At 38.8% G+C, this 20,499-nt stretch overlaps 1 protein-coding gene across 2 annotated transcripts in view; it reads left to right on the top strand.

Moving 5' to 3' along the window:
* The window catches only part of LOC310902572 (uncharacterized protein), an 881,556-nt gene extending 861,738 nt beyond the window's left edge, over positions 1–19,818 (top strand). For both annotated transcript variants that reach the window (XM_083844332.1, XM_083844331.1), the window contains one exon: positions 18,510–19,818. The gene's annotated coding sequence lies outside the window, so the exon portion shown is untranslated. The remainder of the gene's footprint in view (positions 1–18,509) is intronic.
* Positions 19,819–20,499: the final 681 nt, after the last annotated feature.

Consider the following 20,499-nt stretch of genomic DNA (forward strand, 5'->3'; position numbering starts at 1 on the left):
TTGGGTGAAACTTAGATTTCTCATTACACTGACTTGCAATAGATAGTCAGAACTTGTCCCAAGAGTATAAACTCTCATATTCCCTGTCCTAATATCTTAGAAAAGGGCTTAAAAACTAATTTTTGTCCTAGGTTTTATAAATTACAAACAAGAAGAAAAACTTTTTTCAGTGTCTGTGATGTGATGTGAAATTTCCTGCATCTCCTTGGCCTCGGCCTGCATACTTTCACATCCATGGTATCAGAGGTGGAGGAAGGCACCTCATCCCTGACGTTTGAGTTGCATCTTATGTCTGGACATAAACTGTGCATTTGACTGAATTCTCCTTTTTGGCTATCTGATGTGCCACTGTGTGTGAAACTGAGTGTTCACAACGTGTGCGCTAGGGTAGCCAACCCACCTTCTGATTTTCTCCAGTGTAGACCAATTTTCCTAGCCTAACAAGCAAGAGGTAATAAAGAGAAGGTTAAATCTTTACCAGTACTGAATCTGCATGATACCCAAGTGATCTTAGTGATCAGGCTACTGGGAATGCTCCTTTTGTGAACAAGCATTTACTTCAGTAATAATTTCCTTTCATTCAAATTTGCTGCTGCTTTAGGTATACTTCAGTTAAATTGTTCTTTTCATTCCTAGTATAAAATTTGATATATTTTTAGATCTACTTGGGCCTTGCATTTTTTCTCCCAACATTTTTTAATGAGTCCTTTAGGTGGCACATCAGCAGTGCTGTTAATCTCTGATCTTTACCACAAAGTGTAACAGGACACAGTTTGTGTACGTAGAGAACCTAGTTTTGTGGTGTGTTGAGAACTTCATTCAGCCGATCCACATGTGGGAGATTCACTAGTTTGAATAATAAATACACAATAAATTGTAAAGTCTTAAAATATTTTCAAAGTGTATTATTTATTTTTCCTGTGTAGGAAAACAGCTATCTTTAATCAAACTAGAGTTTATCTTTCTGTGTAAGCAAACAACTTACCAGAAAATAAGATAAGGATTGTAAATAAGATTATTCAAAAAAAGAGCTATTCAGCAATAGCAAAGTAAATGTTTATTTTCATCATGTTAAACCTGACAACAGTTTGACTTACAGATAAGGACAAGTGTATACTTTCCAAGCCAAAAAAAAAAAAAATCATTCGGAAAAAAAAATCATTCAGGAAAAATGAGTAGTGTACCATACTGTGTATACAAGCTTGTGGTGTTGGCATACAAACATGGACTGGCGCAATTATCAAGTAATGAAAACAACAAAAATGGACAAGAATCATCCCCAAAAGCTAGCAGCGATGAAAATGTGGTTGATGAGAGCTTTCTCTGGCTCATGGAGTTGTACATGGATGAAACATACAACTCCAACCCTTAAGTATCTAGAAATAATTAGGAGGAGAAATACCTGGTACCCAACTAGGTTTACACAACCCATCTGCTGTGTATATCATATAAAATCAACTATTTGCAGTTTTGTCTATGTGAATTACACTCATGCATATGTACACATTAGTTTTGTGTGTGTGCATATAAATAAAGTTAGCCTGTGCTTGCTTATATCACCTTTCAAGTTATATAGATTAAAGGGTTGTATACATGAGTCATTTTTAAAGAGAAAACTATGGGCCTTTAGGCAGAAAGTGTATTTAGGTGGAAACTGTAACTGATACCATCTCATGTGTTTTGTGTTCAGTAAAGTCTACTGAAATAGTAGATGATAATCTGTTGTATCAGTCTGTAGTAGTAGGATAGGAAATTGTTAAATGACTGGTAATACAACAGAGATTTTGATCCAAAGAAGATATTAGGTAGCTTTAACACAGTTAGTAACAAGGAACAAGTCAGTTTCTTGGGGGATGGATTTTAAGCTCAGGCATACCCATTGCCCCTGCTTGTGCTGCCTCCCAGCCGTGTGTGTGCCTGGTCTTCCTTCCCAGTTCCGACCCACGCCCCCTGACACCTCATTTTATAGAAATAGAGGAATGGGGAACTGAGGAATGTTAATTCTCCTTAAATTTTACAGTATCAAGTGTGGCTGTACAAACAGTTTTGTATTTTGACCTTACGCTATGTTTCACTTATGCCTTTATGGATCTTAAATCTATTTAAATGTAGTGAAACATCAGCATAAAAGCATGTGAATCTTTCAGTAGCCATTAAAGACATGAATAAGAAAGAAGTTAGTTTAGTAGTATAAAATTACTATTCTAATAAGTCCTGCTTATGCTCATGCATGCATTATCTCTCTCACCCTCTTTCTTTGTCTATAGTTTAGTGTTTTGGTTTTTTTTTACTCTTTATCTGGAAAAATTATTTTATACAATCTGCGCTCGTTTCCCTTTATCATCTCATGGCATATAACTAATTATCTGTGGGTGGGTGTAGACATTAGTGTGACTCTGTTATTAAGTCAGAAAATTTTGGATATCTGAGAGTATTTGGGTTATTAAAGAGCTCAGTTTTAAAGTAAATAAAAATGATAACAGGAGTCTGCGAGGATCCAAAGAAGTGAAAGTGACAAGTATCCAGTCTTTTGTGATAAAGCTTGAAAATGACTCAAAATAGTTTAAAAAGTCAGAAACCCATTAAAATGACTGTATTTGCTGGGGTTTATGATTTTGGTGACCTGACTCTTGTTTTACAAATGTTATTTAGTATTACAGCATCAGAACTTGGGGGTAATAAGTACCTGCATCATGCGAACAACTTGCATTAATTTTTATTAGCTGGCTACTTAGTATGACTTACTTTCTTCACTACTTAATCTGACATTTAATTCCAATACCTTTTTCTGAGTGTATAATATTCTTACATTTCCTTTACTTGGATTTTAGCTTTTGTCCCTATTTAATATTTCTACCTGATTGTCTTGTGACCACAGATTGACAGTTTGTGACTTTTTTTTTGATTAATTTTACCTTGCACAGAGCCAACTTCTGAGCATCAAGTGTACCTTACTGATGGAAAATGTTCTGGAGAGAAACACAGCCATAATTTTAATATTTCTCCACTATTAACAAGGTCTGTATTTTATTAAATCTCACAAAAGTGATACATACATACATAGAAAACAATGTGTTAAGGCTTGTGTATATATATGGGTAAACCAAAATTGCCTCTAAAAGACATAACATTTTTACAACAGGAATCTAATGTAAATTCAGAATTAAGCTTGCGAAAGATACCATGTTCTAAACTATACTAAACACTTAAGTCTACAGAAAACATCCTTTCTCCTCCGATGACCGATGACCAGTCTCAGCACTGCTGTGCTTTATAGTGCAATCATGGCAATGGGGCAGGTTTGGTATGCAGTGGCCTTTTCTTGCTTGTCTCAGGGTCAGATAAATGAGGTCAAGATGTGACTGCTGTGTCATGCAAGGCATTGCCCAAGACTCATGAACTGTTAGTGGAGTGTTTGGGAAGCTATAAAAGCACAGTATCCAGTGGCATAGGCTAGGGAAATGCAAAATCCATTGCTGTGCTGGGAGAGATTTCTAATAGTTTTAGGATGTCATGAATGCTTGTTGTAATCCATCAAAGGTGCTGCTGATTTGCACATTAATATCATCAGAATAATTTAAAAATCTTTAGTCATAAACTAACAATCCATCTATGAGTTTATATGCTGTAAGATTACCTTAGTCTGCAAAGTTGTTTCTGATAGACGAGATTTGTGTTGTGAACAGGAAGAATTTTGAGATTTTTAAGCTTATACAGAACATGAAGAAAGAATGGGAAATTCCTGGCATGAATAAAATGTTCAGAACATAGTGATCAGGAGAAAGTAGGTGATTATTATTCTGAAAGCCTTCTAATACCTTTAAATGTCACTTCTGTACTTTGTTCGATAACAAAATAATTAGTGCTTAGCAGTGACCGTACTGGATGAGTAGTATGTTAAAGAAAAGATTGTGTCCGTAACTTCATCCAAATTACTGGTATTTTGATAATGCATGCTCAGTTATGTGATGATCTTTAAGGTCTGTGTAATATTGTTCATAAGGGACAGGTGTTTTTTATTCTGAAAGGCATTGGGGCATCATGAACTATGAGAAATACCCAGTAGGCAGATGGGGGGATAGCTTTGGTGACTAGATCAAGTCTATTTCAGGCCTTCTAAAAATGAATATTCTCCAATAACCACTTTATGAATAGGGAAGTACTGCTTTCTTTTGAAAGAGCTTTAGGAGTAGCCTCCGCTTTTCTCAGAGTATTCTCAGGTACCTAAGCAGGCACATAGGCTGTCAGGCTCTTATTGCTGTGGTCTTCTGGAGATGCAGCTTCTTGAAGGAGTTCAAAGCTGTCCTCCTTCGTTGATACTGAGTCTTTTCCAGAGAAAAGTGAGCAATCAGATAACCACAGGATCTGGACTGTATTATTTTTTGTGCATTCTTAAAGTAGAAAGTATTAATAATACAATTCTAGTGTTCATTAAATTGTATTGTAGAGGGTCTTAAAATATTTTTTCTTGGTGGCTCCTTATAGAATCATACAGATTGGAAAAGATCTCTACGGTCATCTAGTCCAACCTTTAACTTGGTAGTACAGTCCACCACTAAACCATGCTACCAAGTTCTACATTTACATGTTTCTTGAAGACCTCCAGGGATGGTGACTGAACTTCTTCCCTGGGCAGCCTGTTCCAATGCCACACAGCTCTGTCAGTAAAGAAATTTCTCCTGATATCCAACCTAAACCTCCCCTGGCACAACTTGAGGCCATTTCCTCTCATCTTATCACTTGTTTCATATAGTTAGGTGTGAACCACAGCTTTCATTAAAAGCAAGCCTGCAAGTATCGTAGTTGCAAAGAAAAGCATAAGAAAGCTTAAAAAATCTAAACTTAAAAGGCTTAGCAGAATGACAATAAAAGTTCACAATTTACTTTTATGTAGCTGAGGATTTTCACTTTTTTATTTCTTCTGGTGGTCTGTTGCATGAGATTTGAACACATGGAGTTTATTGTACTAAGGTAGTGGAGGAAGACTCAATATACAAGGGGGAAAAGAAAAAAACCAGCTTTAATCAGAATATATGATGAAGGTTCCACTGACTACAGTTAGGGAGAAGATAAAATATATACAGTTGATGTGCAACCAACCTGTACAGCTTCACAGACCTTAAAGCTTCACAGTCCTTAAAAAAAGCACACACACGCAAACAAACAAAAAACACTTAAAAAGCAGAGCTTGAGAAGCTTCATGCAAAAATTTAAATGTACAAGTTTGCAGCATGAAAAATGAACAAAAACCCTGCAATTATAGATCATACCTCATTTTGAATCACAGGCTGCAAATGAGTCATTGTTTTGAGAAGTTGGCAAAGACTGGAAGAAAGTTTTGAGGAGATAAAAGGATGTTATTTTTCTTTTGTGTTAAGAAAATTAAAAAATGTGAGAAGTGTATTTTCCTGTGTTAACAAACAGGAAAAGGGAGGCAATAAGGTAGTTTTTCAGACAGAGTCTTCTAATTTAAAGTTTGCATTGAGTTTGCAACTGTAATGGATGTCATCATTGGTCTTATCCAGTGGCCTAAGTTGCTTCTGGGAGAAAAAACGTTAAAATATATCTTTGTATGCAAGAGAGTAATAGAAGTGGGGCATGCACTTTAATAATAGAAGTAGAGGCATGCACTTTCAGTAGGTTAAAGCTTCATGAGAGTGAAGTTAGAATGAAATTAAACAGCTTGTGATTATTTTAGGTGGTTCGACAAAAATGCCAGTTCGGTGTTGGTTACCTATCAAAAATATAATTTGGGGGAAAATATAATGTCAAGGGGTTTTGGAAGGATGAAAAATTAACCAGAGTGCATCTCTGGTAAGAGTGTTTGTTACCAGACTGAATGGGATTAAGGGAGGCTCAGAGCAGTGGGGATAACCAGCGCCATGGAGCGAATAAGGCTCTGGCTCTTCATGCTGGAGAAGTGACCATTTGATGCCTGCATGAAAGCAGGTAATAAATTATGACTACCCCAAAGAGGATATGTAGGGAGTTGTTGCTGGCTGTGTCTTAAAAGACTTGCAGATTGAAAGCAACCAGAAGCAGGTGGTTCTGGAGGCAGTGAGTTGCAGCATTGCTGGCTGGTGTTCGTGGAGGTGTAAGGGGAAATTGGATGTGATTATGGAATAAAAATTCATTAAAAGTTAAATGCCTAGAAGCTGTCTCTGGCCACTAGCAGCAAACTGTTGGAAGCTGGGAGCTTGTTTAGGTGAAACAAAGAATTGTCTAACAAAAGTTTTTTCATGAAGGAATTCATGCCTTAGAGGCTGTGGTCAGAATCGAAATCATGAGAGGAGAGAACTAAGTGAAAAATGGGCCTAACCCTTTTTGTAGGGATTGCTTAGGGGAAGCTTAACGAATGAGTAAATAGAACAGCATTAGATTAAATAGAAAACAAATAATAATAATAATAATAATAATAAAAACAGATGAATAACAAAACCAAACAACAACAAAATTTGTGTTACATGACTGTAACACTTGAACCCATGGTTAAAGTAGGAATCCTTGTTAAAGTATCTACATTGCCTTGCCTGCCTCAGAACGTCATCTGTTTCTAAATGAGATGCAAAGCGGTAAAATGTGGCTAGTGTGGATGCTGCCTTGTTGAAGTCCACTATGTGGCTGTAATGCCAAAATGCCAGGGCACCCCCCTCTTTGTCAAATTTGGGGACTAGAGGGAGGATTTGCACTCAGGACTGGACAGCAGCAACTGCTGAATACCCAAGGTGTGAAACAGAGATGTAGCAACTCCAGGGAGACCTCTGTTGGTCTTGCCTGGCAATGTATTTCCCTGTTAAAAAAAAAAAAAAAGTTTCTGTAACTCCAGTAAAAGTCTCAGACAAACTGAGGATGTAATTTTTCCTTTCTGAGTTCCACCTTGCAGTTACTGATCTGATAAATCAAATAGTGAAAAGCTTTCCCCCTCCCCCCCCCTTTTTTATTTAACTTGAAACTTGATCCGTTAGGGAAGGACTTGGCTACAAAACTCAGTCTCTAGCATTGAGGCAGCTAAGCAGTGGGAAATACAAAGAAAAAGTAGTAAAAAATATCAGTAGATTTTGAGCCACACAGTTCAAAGTAGTAAGCATCTCAAAGTGTATGAATAGCTTTATATAGCCCTGGTGGGTAAGGCAGGGGACTTTTAACAGATAAAGTAATTTATTTTCATAGTTGCACAGCCTTGCTTGAAGGGGTTGTGCAGCCCACGGAGCCTCAGGTCCCACAGACCATCTGGGGTCCGCTTGCAGGTATTGTAAGTGATGATGCCAATACCAGTAAAACAAAACAAAACACAGGTGGACTGTTCAAATACTTCCAAGTGCTGACTGCATACCCACTGAAGCATTAATGCATGCAGTTGTGATGGTGTGAACACACAATCCAAGCGTATAAACACCCAGAAGTTTCTATGCATTCTATACAAATGCATGAGAAGAGAAGGCAGGAGAGCATTTCAGAGAACTCTTGAGGTTACTACTTGATTTGGTGGAGCTCTCTTCAACTTCTAGGCGCAAGTTGTCAGTGGTAGACAACAAAATTAGGCACAAGTGTCTTAAGAGTAGGGCAGGCTTCCCTGGGTGAAAGAAGCACGTGAGATTGATGTTGCAGCAGCAGAAAACTGCTTCTTGCTTGGAGAGGCACTGTGGAGTGTATGCTGAAAAGTATTTCTCATACAGATCAGTACTCGGGGTTTGAACTTACTGCTTCGGAGATGGGCTGTATGTGTATGCTGGTATGCTTTAGAAGTATTTTAGTGATTTATGTAAAGAGCTGTAGTTGCAATAATATTAAGATTCTGTCCTGTGGATACGATGGGAAATGAAGCTTCAAAACTGACGAATATTCACAAGTTGGATACTTGTTCTCTTGTTTTGCTTGCTGGAGTTTAGGCTTAAGGGCCGACATTTTCAGCTAATGTAAATTCAAATGGTTGCCTCAAAGCTTTGCTGATTTATTGAGGATCAGCTGGTATATGAACCATACTCAGAATTTTTTGTTTCTTTTAGAATCATCTCACAGCCTTACTTCCTAGCATCATGGTTTTATTGTTTTTGTTTTTTTTATTCAGGGAAACAATTTGTGAGCATACCAGTTTAAACCCAAATTCACGCAGACTGTGCCACTTCAGCACATGGTACAAGGTACTAAATTTGCTGACGCTGAATTTGCTTTGTTGATGTCAGTATTATTGTATTGCAGATGAGATTACTTGGTCATGCGTTATGAAGATACACTACCCATTGTGTGTGAATAATAGGAAGTTAGTAGAAATGTTGACAGGAATACGTAATTACTAAAATACACATTAGTATTTTTTTTCAGATTTCGATACAGTTTGGTTTTATTGCTCTTCCAAAAAAGTTATGAATCTGACAGGTGAATGCCTTAAAACATTACAGCAACCCAGATTGCATGTTCTAAACGTTATGTTAATTTCATAGGTATATAAATTAAAATTATTGTCAACATGTTATTCAGATATTGATATATCCTGTTATTATTTTTGTACATTTTTGTATTCTGTGGGTTCTATAAAAGCAAAGTGAGAGGAAAAAAATCAGTAGTTTTTAGTTAAAACAGTTAGAGTGGGTATATACTATTAAGCAAGCTATTTCATTTTATTTTCTTGCTTGTTCAAAACCTTATTAAAGAAATCTTGCCTTGAGAAAACCTACTTCAACTGTAGGCTGTGCACCTAAACCTGTGCTGTGATACAACTGGGAAGTTGTATATAATTTGGATATATTACCTTTGGATGCGTCAGGGCTGGACAGGAGCGATCTCCAACAAGTTTCAGTTACAGTCCCAAAATCATCGATTCTTCCTCCTTTTCTCCCTCCTTGTTTTTTATCCAGCAGCACTGTCTGGGGCACTCACCCTGGGGTCAGTTAGACCAAGGTTTAGGCTCTGTCCTGACTGTGAAGATAAAAATGTTTTTTTTTTGGTGTGTGCGTAGCACCATGCTGTTTGATGTCCCAAAGTGTTTGGGGCCACAGAATGGGTAAATACTGTGTTAGCTGGCTAAGGAGGAATAGTTTACATCCATCCAGTCTCATGTTTGGAACAGTCTCCTTTTGCCAGGAAACTTCCATTGTGATAATCATAATTTAAAAACAAACAAACAAACAAACAAAAACAACAACGCGTCTATCTGGCTTTCAATTCTCCTCAGTTAAATTGTGAAACTTTTTTTGTGAAACTTTTTATTCCTTCCCCTGTCCCCTGCCCAGAAGTGAATGAAGGGTTGTCCATTTGTCTTTCAGCAGAAATTTGCTTTCGTGATCTTCTGCATTAATGACCTCTAACAAGATTCACACTTCCTCTTTTCAGAACACACACCAGCATGATGCTGGTAAAACGTCAATAGCTCTGACAGCACTCCTTAGTGGTTATTTTTTTGCAACAGTGACCACACTGTTAATATGATCTCTGGGAGAGGGGTCGTTTAAAGATTCATTAATTCTGTTTCCTGGTGCCTTCGTAATAAGATGGTGGTAGGGAAGAATTAACAGTGGCATCATTTCCTCCAGTCAACTAATTGTCTTGATAAACATCATGCTTTTATTCTGGTATTTGTTGGAATTGTCAGTTAGGGCTTTTGCCAAAATTAAAATGGAGTAGTCTCGAAGAGCTATCACACGTACATGAAATACAAGAGCTAAAAATATTTTTAAAAATCTTTAGTCACTTTATTATTTAAACGGTAGTAATGTAGAACTACAAATCACATGTATCCTTTTGTAACCTCTGTTTGTTTGCTGCTCCCTAGAGCTGATGTATCAGGCGATGACTACCTTCCATTCAATGAATCCAGTAATGCATATGGTACCTAAAATTCAATTAGAATGCAGAGGTCAGCATTTTAACACTTCCCTGTCTCGTCCTAAGAGACTCTCTCATCTTAATCAAGTCCTTGCTCCAATAAAGTCAATAAAACTTGATAGTATGAACCACTTTACAAATTACAGATGAATGTTAACCCCAAATGTTAAACTTCCATAATACTCTGTAGTAATTTCATAATATGAGAACTAACCTTTAGATGTGCCTGCCATTCACATGGCATGGGTTAGAGAGCCACATCGAGACTTCTGTTACCACAGAGAGCGGTTTTATTTTTACTAAAACCCAAAGCAGCTTTCTCGAGAGGTCAAGGGCGTGAGCTCAATTTATTTGTATGATGGACAATGATGTGCAAATGAAGAGAAGTCACACAAGTCACTCCTTAATCAGTGCAGAAACTGAGAAAGCAGAAAAAGCATCCTCCGAAAGTGTTTCTAAGAGTGTTGAATTCACTGCTAGGCTTGGTCGCCTTCTGTTAGGAAGTCTTGCTTAGACAGAGCAGCTAGTTTGCTCCTCGTTGTGTGTTTTCCTACTTGGCCAGTTAAAGGCAACACAGACAAGGGGAATAGATGCAGCACAAAAATGACACACGGTGCTGAAGATGACATGTTTATGTATGCCTGTAAATTAAAATATTTTATCTTCCCCCCCAAATGTCAAAAAACTAACCAACAGACCTGTCCAGAATATCTGGTTTTGATAGAGGGAACTGCTGCTTTGTCCGCTGTTCTGTCTGTTGTATATTAGGTTTGGGGCTAAACCTATATACGTAACCTGTGTCTTACTTGTTCTGAATTCTCCATTTTAAATGCTTGGGGCTCAGACTGCATCACTCCCTAAATTGGATCCAGAAACACTCCGGTCCCCAAGGCTGGGGGTGAGCGAGCCAGCTCTCCGTGCCAAGCCTCAGCCCCGCAGTGTGCGTGACAGACGAGTCGCCCCATGCCACTTCTCTGCTGTCAGCAGTCATCTCCTTGCCACAACTGGACCCGTACGGTTAGAGTGCCTTTCCCTCCCATTACCCTCAGGGGTGCGCAAACAGGATTGCTTCCAAATGGAGAGTAATCCTCATCCATTTGGCTCTCCAGGAAATTATCAAAGTCACGCTGATTCAAAACAGGAGGCTCCAACAAGCAGCTGCGCTCAGAGGGAAGCGGTCTTGTTTTGATGTATGTGTCCAAGGAGCATCTTGATGCTAAGGGGGACTTCATGTTAAGGGAATTTCTCAAGTAAGACTCCTACTGAATTATTTTATAGCAGCGGTTGTCTTGTAATTGTTAAACACATGACCAAAAAAATAGTGGGGGGAGACTGAATCATGACCGTGGTCTTCACCTAAGGGTTGAGCAGCTTCCCAGCCACACAGAAATTCTGCTGGGCAGATGTATAGTGACAGCAAGTTATCCAAATCACTGTGCAGTGCTGGTCTGGCCAGCCCAGGCTGGACAAGAGCTACAAGAGCTTTAAGCCTTTCTGGTACCAGTTTTGAGTCCTGGTGCCTGAGAAGCTCTTGCTTTTCTTTTTCTTCACAGCAATGGGAATTATACATACTGTACCTTTTTGTAAAGCTGTGATGGTTTCCTCAGGTGTTGATACAATACTACAATGGGTGTGCACTCTGGCGTGGAATTCCAGCTCTATCCACTTACAATAGAAAGGATATTAATTACTCTAAGGTTGTGTTATCTGAGTTTTTCTATCCGCTCTCTCCTAACCGATATGATCTTCCCCAGCTTTGTTGATGCCTTATGCCTGGTTTTCTTTCTTTCCTTATTCTTTCAATGATAATCTGCTTGAAGAATTTCTTGGTTCTTTCAGAACAGGCAGCCTTTGTACTTACCATTTCTGAGGAAGCCTCAGTAATTCCATATGATTCTGCATACCAAATTCAATTGCTTTGTTCTATATTGATAGGTTGTGTGCTACTTTGCTTTTGCATATTATCTCCTTTGCATTCCTACTCCCTGCCCTGTGTTCACATTAACTTTGTAGCTGAGTCTTGCAGAGATTTGGAACACGTTGTTTTCTAGCGCATCGTGCTGTCATTAGTGCTGGATTACCAGAAATCTGCTTGTGCCAAAATTGGTGCTGATTTTCTTTGTGGCGGTTCTGTTTATAAGAGCATAATGGTGAACAGAAATATTAGCTCATCCAGTAAGTAGCTAATTCAATGCTTCTTTTGTATCGCATTGATCCATAATGCATATCTAGCTAGAGTTCTCTTTTCTATTAGCAACAGGAAAGATATAGCCATGATTTTGAGGTAAGGTTGATAATTTGAGATAATACAGACATGTAAACTATTTAAAATCCTGAAAAAAGAAGAGACGTATTGAAAGTGCTGCTATAGCTGCTGTGTTGTTTGCCAGCCATTTCATGTTTTTATCCCTTGTTTCAGCCATCTGAAAAACAGCTGGGGAGAACACTCTTTGTGTGGGCTTACTCTGCTGGGATCTCACTGAACTAGCATGATTTTCATCTTTGGTAGTGCTGCAGCTATTTCTCAGCCGTTTCCTTGTGTCTCTTTTGTGTTTGGGGTCATAACCAGTCAGTCTCTGAAGTCACCTAATCTATAATTCCTGCTGTGGTTTTCTGTAGCATTAGGTAACTGTCGTGACCTGTAGCAGCAGAGACCTGGGCTCTTGGCCAGGTTTCTATTATTCTTATGAACTGCTAACTCTCCTTTTTGAAAGCTGCAAGGAGGAGGCATGTGCTTAGTCTTTTACTTTGACAACTCTTCTTTGTTTTCTCATAATAACACTTTTTCTCATGATCTTTTGATTATGTCAAAAGGTCTTTTTATTTTGTTGGACTGTGTTACAGTTGTGCCCATTGTCTTGCACTTTCCTGCCCCCTCACTGTGTTTAAATGTCTTTCTTAAAAGATTCATGAAAATTACGTATTAATTTTTTAAAATACATATTTAAAGAACCAGTGGAAGAATAAATTAGAAGTGTAACTCGCAACCTTTCTCTTTTTTTTTTTTTTTTTAATTCTGTTTTTAATCCATATAGGCCTTGGATTCCCAAAAGTGAAATCCCACAATACTACAGGAACGTGTTTGTTCTGGGTGTTTTCAAAACAATTGAAGGATTACTAAGAAAAAGCTTAATGCAAAGACTGGAAGAAATTCTCATTGTATAGTGTCCAGCCTTAATTTTGAACTAGGAATTAGGGTTACAAGTAGGTATTAAAGGCACATCTAGATAGTAGGTTTTAATTCCATTTAAAAAACTTTTCATAAAGTGTAATTTCTGTTACTGCTCATCCACAAATTCCAAGGTCAAGAAACTCTCTAAAGTCTCTAATTTTACCCTTTATTCCAGTAAAAATAACACCGATTTCAGTCAGACTTAAAACCTGGGGAGATTACTGTCTTTGATATTTTGTATCAGCTCATTATCCATCTAAAATTTTTAAATCAACAGACTTAATGCCTTCATAATTAATAGAGAAACCAATTAAAAAATATAAATATATCTAATCTAGAATTTCTGCACCATTGTCTTGGTTATAATTGCAGTTACTAGGGAAGACAAACCAAACCATCGGTAACCTGGACACACAAACTACCAGGTCAGATGAGAGAACCAGGTACTACCAGTATTCCCTCTCCAGCAGCAGCCAGTACCCGTTTGAGAAGAGTAGTAGCACCATGCAGGCACAGTGCCATCCTTTTCCAGAACATTCTCCAGGCTTTTAGCAGGTTTTGACTCAAAAATGTTTTGACTCATTGTATGGAGAATTTTTTCCCATAAATTGGCCCAGTTGCTTTTTGAGCCTGTGTAAGCTTCTAGAATCCACAACATCCTTCCTCAAAAGGTGCTACACCTTAATGCCATGGTGAGTGAGGAACCATCAGGTTTTGTTCCTTTTGAACCTATCACCAAGTAATTTCATTCAATTCTACTTGGATTTTTTTTTAATAACAGAAAATCTTAATGTAGCAGAAAGACATTTGTGTTCTGAGTATGTCTGCCAAACAAAAGAAAAGGTTAATGTTGTGTGCTAGTCATTATCAATCAGAAAAGGCAAGGAACCGTTGTGCCCTGTTCTTTCTTGGGGTGACTTCCCTGTTTCCAGGCCTGTTCGGTTTTTTCCCCAGGTTGTTCCTTTCCCAGCTGTACAAGTGCAGGTCCCTGATACTGATCTTTCTCTGGGAGCTGCTTCATTTACTTGATCAGCATCTGCCATCCTTCCCTGAATCTCTGTCTCTTTGTACACTGAGTGTGTTCTTTGCTGTTATTCCTGCCAATTTACCTGGTACAGACAGCAGGCATAATGATCTGTAGCTCTCTTGATCTCTGCAAAGCCTTTACAACTTAATTAATATCATAGTTGCTACCTTTCAGTTCTTTGACACATGAGCATCTTAAAGTAAGGAATTACAAAATGTAATTCATTGTTTCACTGGTGAGGTCTTCTAGAAATACTGCATATTGCCAAGTTCTGATGATTTGTCATCAACTAAATATTTTTTGTTTATCACATTGCCTCTTCTGCCAGTAATTGTGATAGATACTTTGAGAAGTCACCCATAAAGGATTCTTGCTTCTTGGAAAACATCATTCTATGAATTTCTTTTCTATGGTTTGATTGTTAGCTCTACAAGCTCCTTGGCAAGCTTTTTTTGCTCATGATGTGTTTGAACAAAGATTAACTAAGCTTTTCTGAAAACACAGTTCCATAACTTTTAATTGCCCTTTAATTCTGTTTTTGTTAGTAACCCACAGGAGCTCACGAGCCTTCCTATTTTTCTCCTATGAGCACTGAGTTTCTTTTTTCAGTTTTCAGGCTTTGGCTTTTTTCCTCCGTAATTTCTAATAAGTATTATTAAACTTCAAGTAAAAATGCAGAGCTAGTCACACAGAATTTAAACTCATATTACCTTGGAACACGTTGAGTCATAACCAATTATGTATTCAGTCTGACTATAGTTAGATTCTTTGCAAGTAGGGTTACTGTGGGGTTGCATGAGTTAGAAGTTATTTTAAAGACTGATGGCATCCAACAATACAGCTGGAAGACATTTTGGTTTTCCTTAGTGAATGAAATGAGGGAGGAATAGCCTAAATTCTTACTAATCCTTTACCAAGGTCCAAGGGAGCTGTAGAAATACAAAGTTTCATTGAGGGAAATTCTGATGAGATACTGTCCAAGAAATTTGCAATTCAAGTGGTGAAACAGTGAAAGGTTAGTCAGAGGGGTTGAGGGATCTCTGCCTTGGGATCTAGACCTCAACTGGACACCCTGAGCAGCCCAGTTTGGTGTTGAAGGTCGCCCCCATTCAGGAGTGTTGGGCACGGGGCCAGTGCTTCCCGCAGGTCCCTTCCAGCCTTCAGTATTCTGTGATTTGGAAGTGTCCTGAGCTGTTATTCTTGAAGAGACTGGAGGGTGGATTGTATTCTATCACTTGTACAAGAGAGTGCAGATAAGTGACTTGATTTCTGATGCTGAGGTTTCCCGATCCTCAGCTAATACCGTCCAAGAGTGCATTTTCTTGTTGCTATGGGTGTAGGAAATGCCACTTCTGTGGAGAGACTGCTATTCAATTTGTGGTCTGGCATTACTGTTACAAGCACACCTTGCCAGCAGGGTATTTGCTTCTTCAAAATAATTACCCACAAGTAAGGAGAGAAGAGCAGCTTCTGAACGTCAGCACTGCTCGGTAATGTGGAAATACTGAAATATTTAACAGTTGTGCCAACATGCTGAATTTCACATAAATGTGGAAATAGATTTCAGTTATAAATTTTGTGGTTATGGTCTTCAGTATTTCAGCTGCTGTTGCCTTACTCCATGACTTCTGTGGGTGTTTGGGAATACCAGGGAAGACCTGTTCAGGTATGAAGAGTAGTTGCTTCCCTTTTTTCCTCAGAGAACAAAGATGATCATTTTAGCCCAGAATAAGAAATGAGAAGTCGTACAGTGTTCATTAATTCTCCCTACTAGTTAAGTAGTATAAATAAAAGATAAATATGAAATTATATCTCTCTGTGGTAAAATGAACTCAGGTAACTGGATGTATTTCTGATCTTTGCCGTCTCCTTATGCTCAACATTTGTCATTTCCTAACCAGAAGAGAGTCTGGCTGTCAAGACTTAGCAAGAACACAAAGCACCTCTGACTCCCTTAGCACCAGGCGTCCCTCACACCCCTGGAATATAAATTATTCCATCAGTGTATCACAGCCGTATATTTCTCAGAGTGTCTTCTTGTTACTGGTCCTTGGAAAGGTTTAATAGCTGCAGTGGAGCCCTCCCCTTGTCTGTACTAGTGGCCTGTATTCCTAAAGGATTGTGGTGGATGACCCTTTCTAGGAAACTTGCCAGTTATTCTCTAGCCTGAGTCAATGAATGGATGCAGATGACTTCGCTTTCCTCCTTCCCAAAGAAATGATCTGAAGGAGAATGAGGCCCTTTGCCGTAGTCTGGGAATGGGCAAGAGAACGTGGGCACACCAGGGGGACATGCACTATATTCCCATGCAGGTCTGTAAATAAGAGCTTCTGGAGAAGGAGGGCACCTCTGTCCAGAGCCAAAAGGTTGATTCCTGTCACCCCGATTCAGGTCAGTGCAGCATGACACAGTATCTCCAGGTGTCTTCAACTCTGGGTCGTCTGCCTGTTTTGTAAGGGCAGTTCTGCAGTAATATCGTGGTCGTTTCTGCCAAGTTGCAATTTGACCTTGTAGTTAGCTGCATGCTGCTGAGTGTAATAGCAGAATAATTTGGCGTGGTACATTAAAACAGTAGTTTGTTAACACTTTTCACATACTCATCTGATGTGTGAGACATTTCATTGAACTGGAAAGATCATGTTCTTGGGGAGTATTTGTGTCCTTTTTGTTGTGAAAAAAAGAAAGTCTATATGTACATGTTTTCCTCTAGAGACAGATGGCAAGGTTTACAAAATCATCTGTCTTTTCTTCTTTGCATGTAATCATTTTCCTTTTGTGTCCAAGTTTAAACAGCTGGATTTTTTCCCATTCTTTTTTGACTATTTGTTCATTTCTGTTGATTTCAATGCAATTTCCTGTTTCCTTTTCTCGTACTTGTACTTGATACCTACTCCCTGCTGCATTGCATTGTTATCAGATCCATCCTGTAGGCCCTCTCCATGGCTAATTCTTACCAGCTTCTGTTACGTTCTGCTCACTGGTATGATTAGGTTTCATAGTGCTTGACAGTTTAAGTTGTATTGAAAAATCATTATTCCTCTACTGCATGTTCCGGAACTGAGGCAGTATAGGAGCATTTGTGAGAAACATACTTAAAGGTAGTAGATAAGCTTCAAGATGCCTAAAGATAGTGTATATGGTATATAAGTAATAAGTGGGACCATTGGTCCCTCCCAGGACACAAGTTGTGTTGTTGGAATTTGTTGCAAAAATGGCAGAATTGCAGCTGGGTCCATGCTGCAGTGGTCAGGAGAAGTAAAAACTCCAATGGAAGTTATTGGTTTTCTGTAATTAAAACAAAATGAAACAGAAAATGGCAATGAATACTGCTGTCTGAAAAACAGGGTTAAGTCTTAAGTTTTTTTTTTTTCTTTGACAGCTTTTGGACTAATACTTTGATTTTTATTAATACTGGGGGAATAAACAAAAATTTGAAACCTTTTTGTTACTCCTGAGTTCCTCCAGGAAATCTGCTGTAGTTCCTGATTTACAAGGGACAAACCAAAGGACCTCAGCCACAACTCACACATCTTCCCCTCTAGACCCTTCCCCATCTTCATAGCCCTCCTTTAGACACATTCAAATAGTTGTGTATTGCAGCAATATTCACAATTATTTTATTTTGCAAGTCTAAAGATGTTAGCATTTAATTAAATGCTTGTAGGTTCTTGGAGAGGGTTGGGGTTGCTGGACGTAGCTTTTCTAGTTGGTGAAGGCACTGTGGAAATTGTTCTGTCATTGGAATCCTCCCGGTTGGCACTTCCCCTCCTCATCTAATGGCTCTCCAGAGATGGGTGGCTCTCAGTCCCCAAGCTGCTCTTAGCCTGCAGAACAACAAATCAATTTTATTACTGTGCACAATAACAGAAAATGCTGTAGTGGAATGTTTGAAACAGAGGTGTGAAAGTTAGCAAAAGGAAGTAAGTAGTTCGTGTGCTGCAGATTAATGTGTTTTTGTAATTATCTTAATTATTTTTTGTCGTTTTTCTGTTGAGACATTTGTTCATGTTTTTGATAATAGCATAAACAAGTGAAAATAGCATTCTCCACCTCTTCAGCTGTGTTCTGCCATCCGCTGTAACAATTTTCCTTTGTTTAAAGAACGTTTAAGATGAGTGCTATCACAGAACAGACAGCTGTTGTCTGTTCTGTGGCTATCTTGGCCACAGTGATCATAAATTAGTTGAGTTCAAAACTGCTGGTGTCATGAGAAGAAAGGTCAGCTGAGTTGCCACCCTGGCAGCTTTAAGAGAACAGACGCTAAGCCGCTCAGGGGAGTAGTTAGTGCCCCCTGGGAATTGGCTTTACAGGGCTTAGGGGTCGGTGAGAGCTGCTTGCTTTCTAAAATGCACCTGTGACAATCCCAATACAGGTAACCCCAGTGTGCTGCTAGCCAAACAAGTGGGGCTGAACAGTGACCTCTGCCTGGAAATGGGGCAGGAAAAAAAACCACAAAACATCTTCTGTAAGCAAGGTCTTGCTTCCCAGGGAGAAGACAGAGCTGCAGTTCGCTTCTGCAGGGAGAAAACAAGAAAAGCCAAAGCCCAGCTTGAGCTGACACTGGCCACAGTGGTGTCAGACAAAAAAAGGCTTTTTCAAGAATGCCAACAGTAAGAGGAGGTCAAAGGAAAACATTGGATTGATCCTTGGAGCAGATGGCATCCTAACAAGTATTGAGGAGGAAAAGGCAGAGGTATTTTATGCCTTTTTTTGCCTCAGTATTTAACAGTAATGACAGATCTTAGGCAGCCTGGATCTCAGAGCTGGAGGACTGTGACTGGGGAAGCAGTGACTTTTCCGTCTGTGGTCACTGAAACTGTAAGGGAACAGCTGTATGAGCTCAATGTTCCTAAGTCCATGGGATTCACCTCAGAGTACTGATGCAATTAGCAGTTGTTAGAGCTGAACCCCTGTTAACACTTCACCAAAGGTCATGGGAGTTGGAGGAAGTCCCTGCTGACTAGAAGCTAGCTGACATTGTACACATCTACAAAAAGGGCACGAGAGGAGGCCCAGGAAACTAGAGACCTATCAGTCTAAGCTCAGCCCCTGGAAAGTTAAGGAGAAGGTTGTCCTGGGGCGTGCTGAAAGGCATTTGGAGATTTTGTCAGGCATAGTCAACATGGGTTCGTCAAAGGAGAGTGTTGCCTTAGTAATTTGAGCTCTTCCTGTGGTAAGGTCGGATAAGGGAAGGTGGTTTATGTAACCTTTCTGGATTACAGGAAGACCTTTGGCACCATCCCTCACAGCACCTTCTGGACAAATTTTTGCCCTTAATGTCAGCGGTATCTATCTTCATGATACCTGATTCCTTACATAATAGTTGCACTCTCTGTGACTATTGGCAAAATGTATTGCCATTACATTCTGTTCTGAAGGGCAACAGTTTCTAATACTGTTTTGGCTGAGCAGTCTTTTTCTCTTTTTAGATTGTCAGTTCTCTGGTTTACCTACAAAGGGCTTTTCCCACAGGGAGGAAAGCCTGGATGGATCACACAGCAAGGCTGTCCTTTCCCTCATCTTACTGTGGCATGCTGAGCTCATGCTGCCGTCCATTTTGGGAGCAGGTAAAAGGTTAGAACCTCCTCTTTGGGTTGTGCCTACTTGTGGGTGTGCTTGGCCATATGATGCCCATTAGATATTAACAAGATCACGTACACAGCAAAGGGTAAAATGTTCTCTATCAACATATATTTCAAGGAAGGCAAAGTGTTGTTTTCTATTTTTCTATGACAGTCTAAAGATTAAAATACTTTATTTTTTACATGGCAGTACAAAAAAAAAAAAAGGAAACTTTGCATCTTGAGCTTAATTCTGACAGTGGTTCCACAAAACGAGATACTCTGGAAAAGTTTGTTTGACTCAACCGTCATGTTATGTTTTATTCCAATATTGTTTCAGATTCTTTGAGACTTGTCCAAATTGTTTTAAATGCATAGGTCAGTTTTGAAATGAAAATCAATACTTTCTGTATCAGTAATTTTCATTTAATGTTAATTGAAAATCATCTCAGATTTCCTTTAGCAAATATGAAAAAGTAATGAATTTGATTACTTCATTTTTAAAAAGTACAAGGCTTTTAAAGCTACTGCTAAATCTGATCTGAATTTTATGAAACCATTTTTGTCTGTTCAGTTCCATTATCAATTAATTTCTTTGTTCTTTGAATGGCAGTTTCTCTAGCTCTGTCATCCAAAACCAGCTCATTCAAGTGAATCATGAAATATCGAGAGACGGGCAAATAATGTCTTATGTTTGTTACATACAAGCAAGGGGTGGACAGGAGAAGAAAATCTATTCCTGTAATCTTTTTCAGTGATAACACTAGATATTTATTCACCATGTAATGCTGGTACTTCTATGTTTGTAGATAGGTGGTTATATGTAGAAAGAGAAGTTCAAGAACACTACCATGTAATGTCAGTTGGAGAGAAAACTGAATCAATTGTTAGACAATGTTCTGTTGAGAGAAATTAAT

This window comes from Anser anser, assembly GCF_964211835.1.
Source record: "Anser anser genome assembly, chromosome: 7".
Taxonomy (NCBI): Eukaryota; Metazoa; Chordata; class Aves; order Anseriformes; family Anatidae; genus Anser; species Anser anser.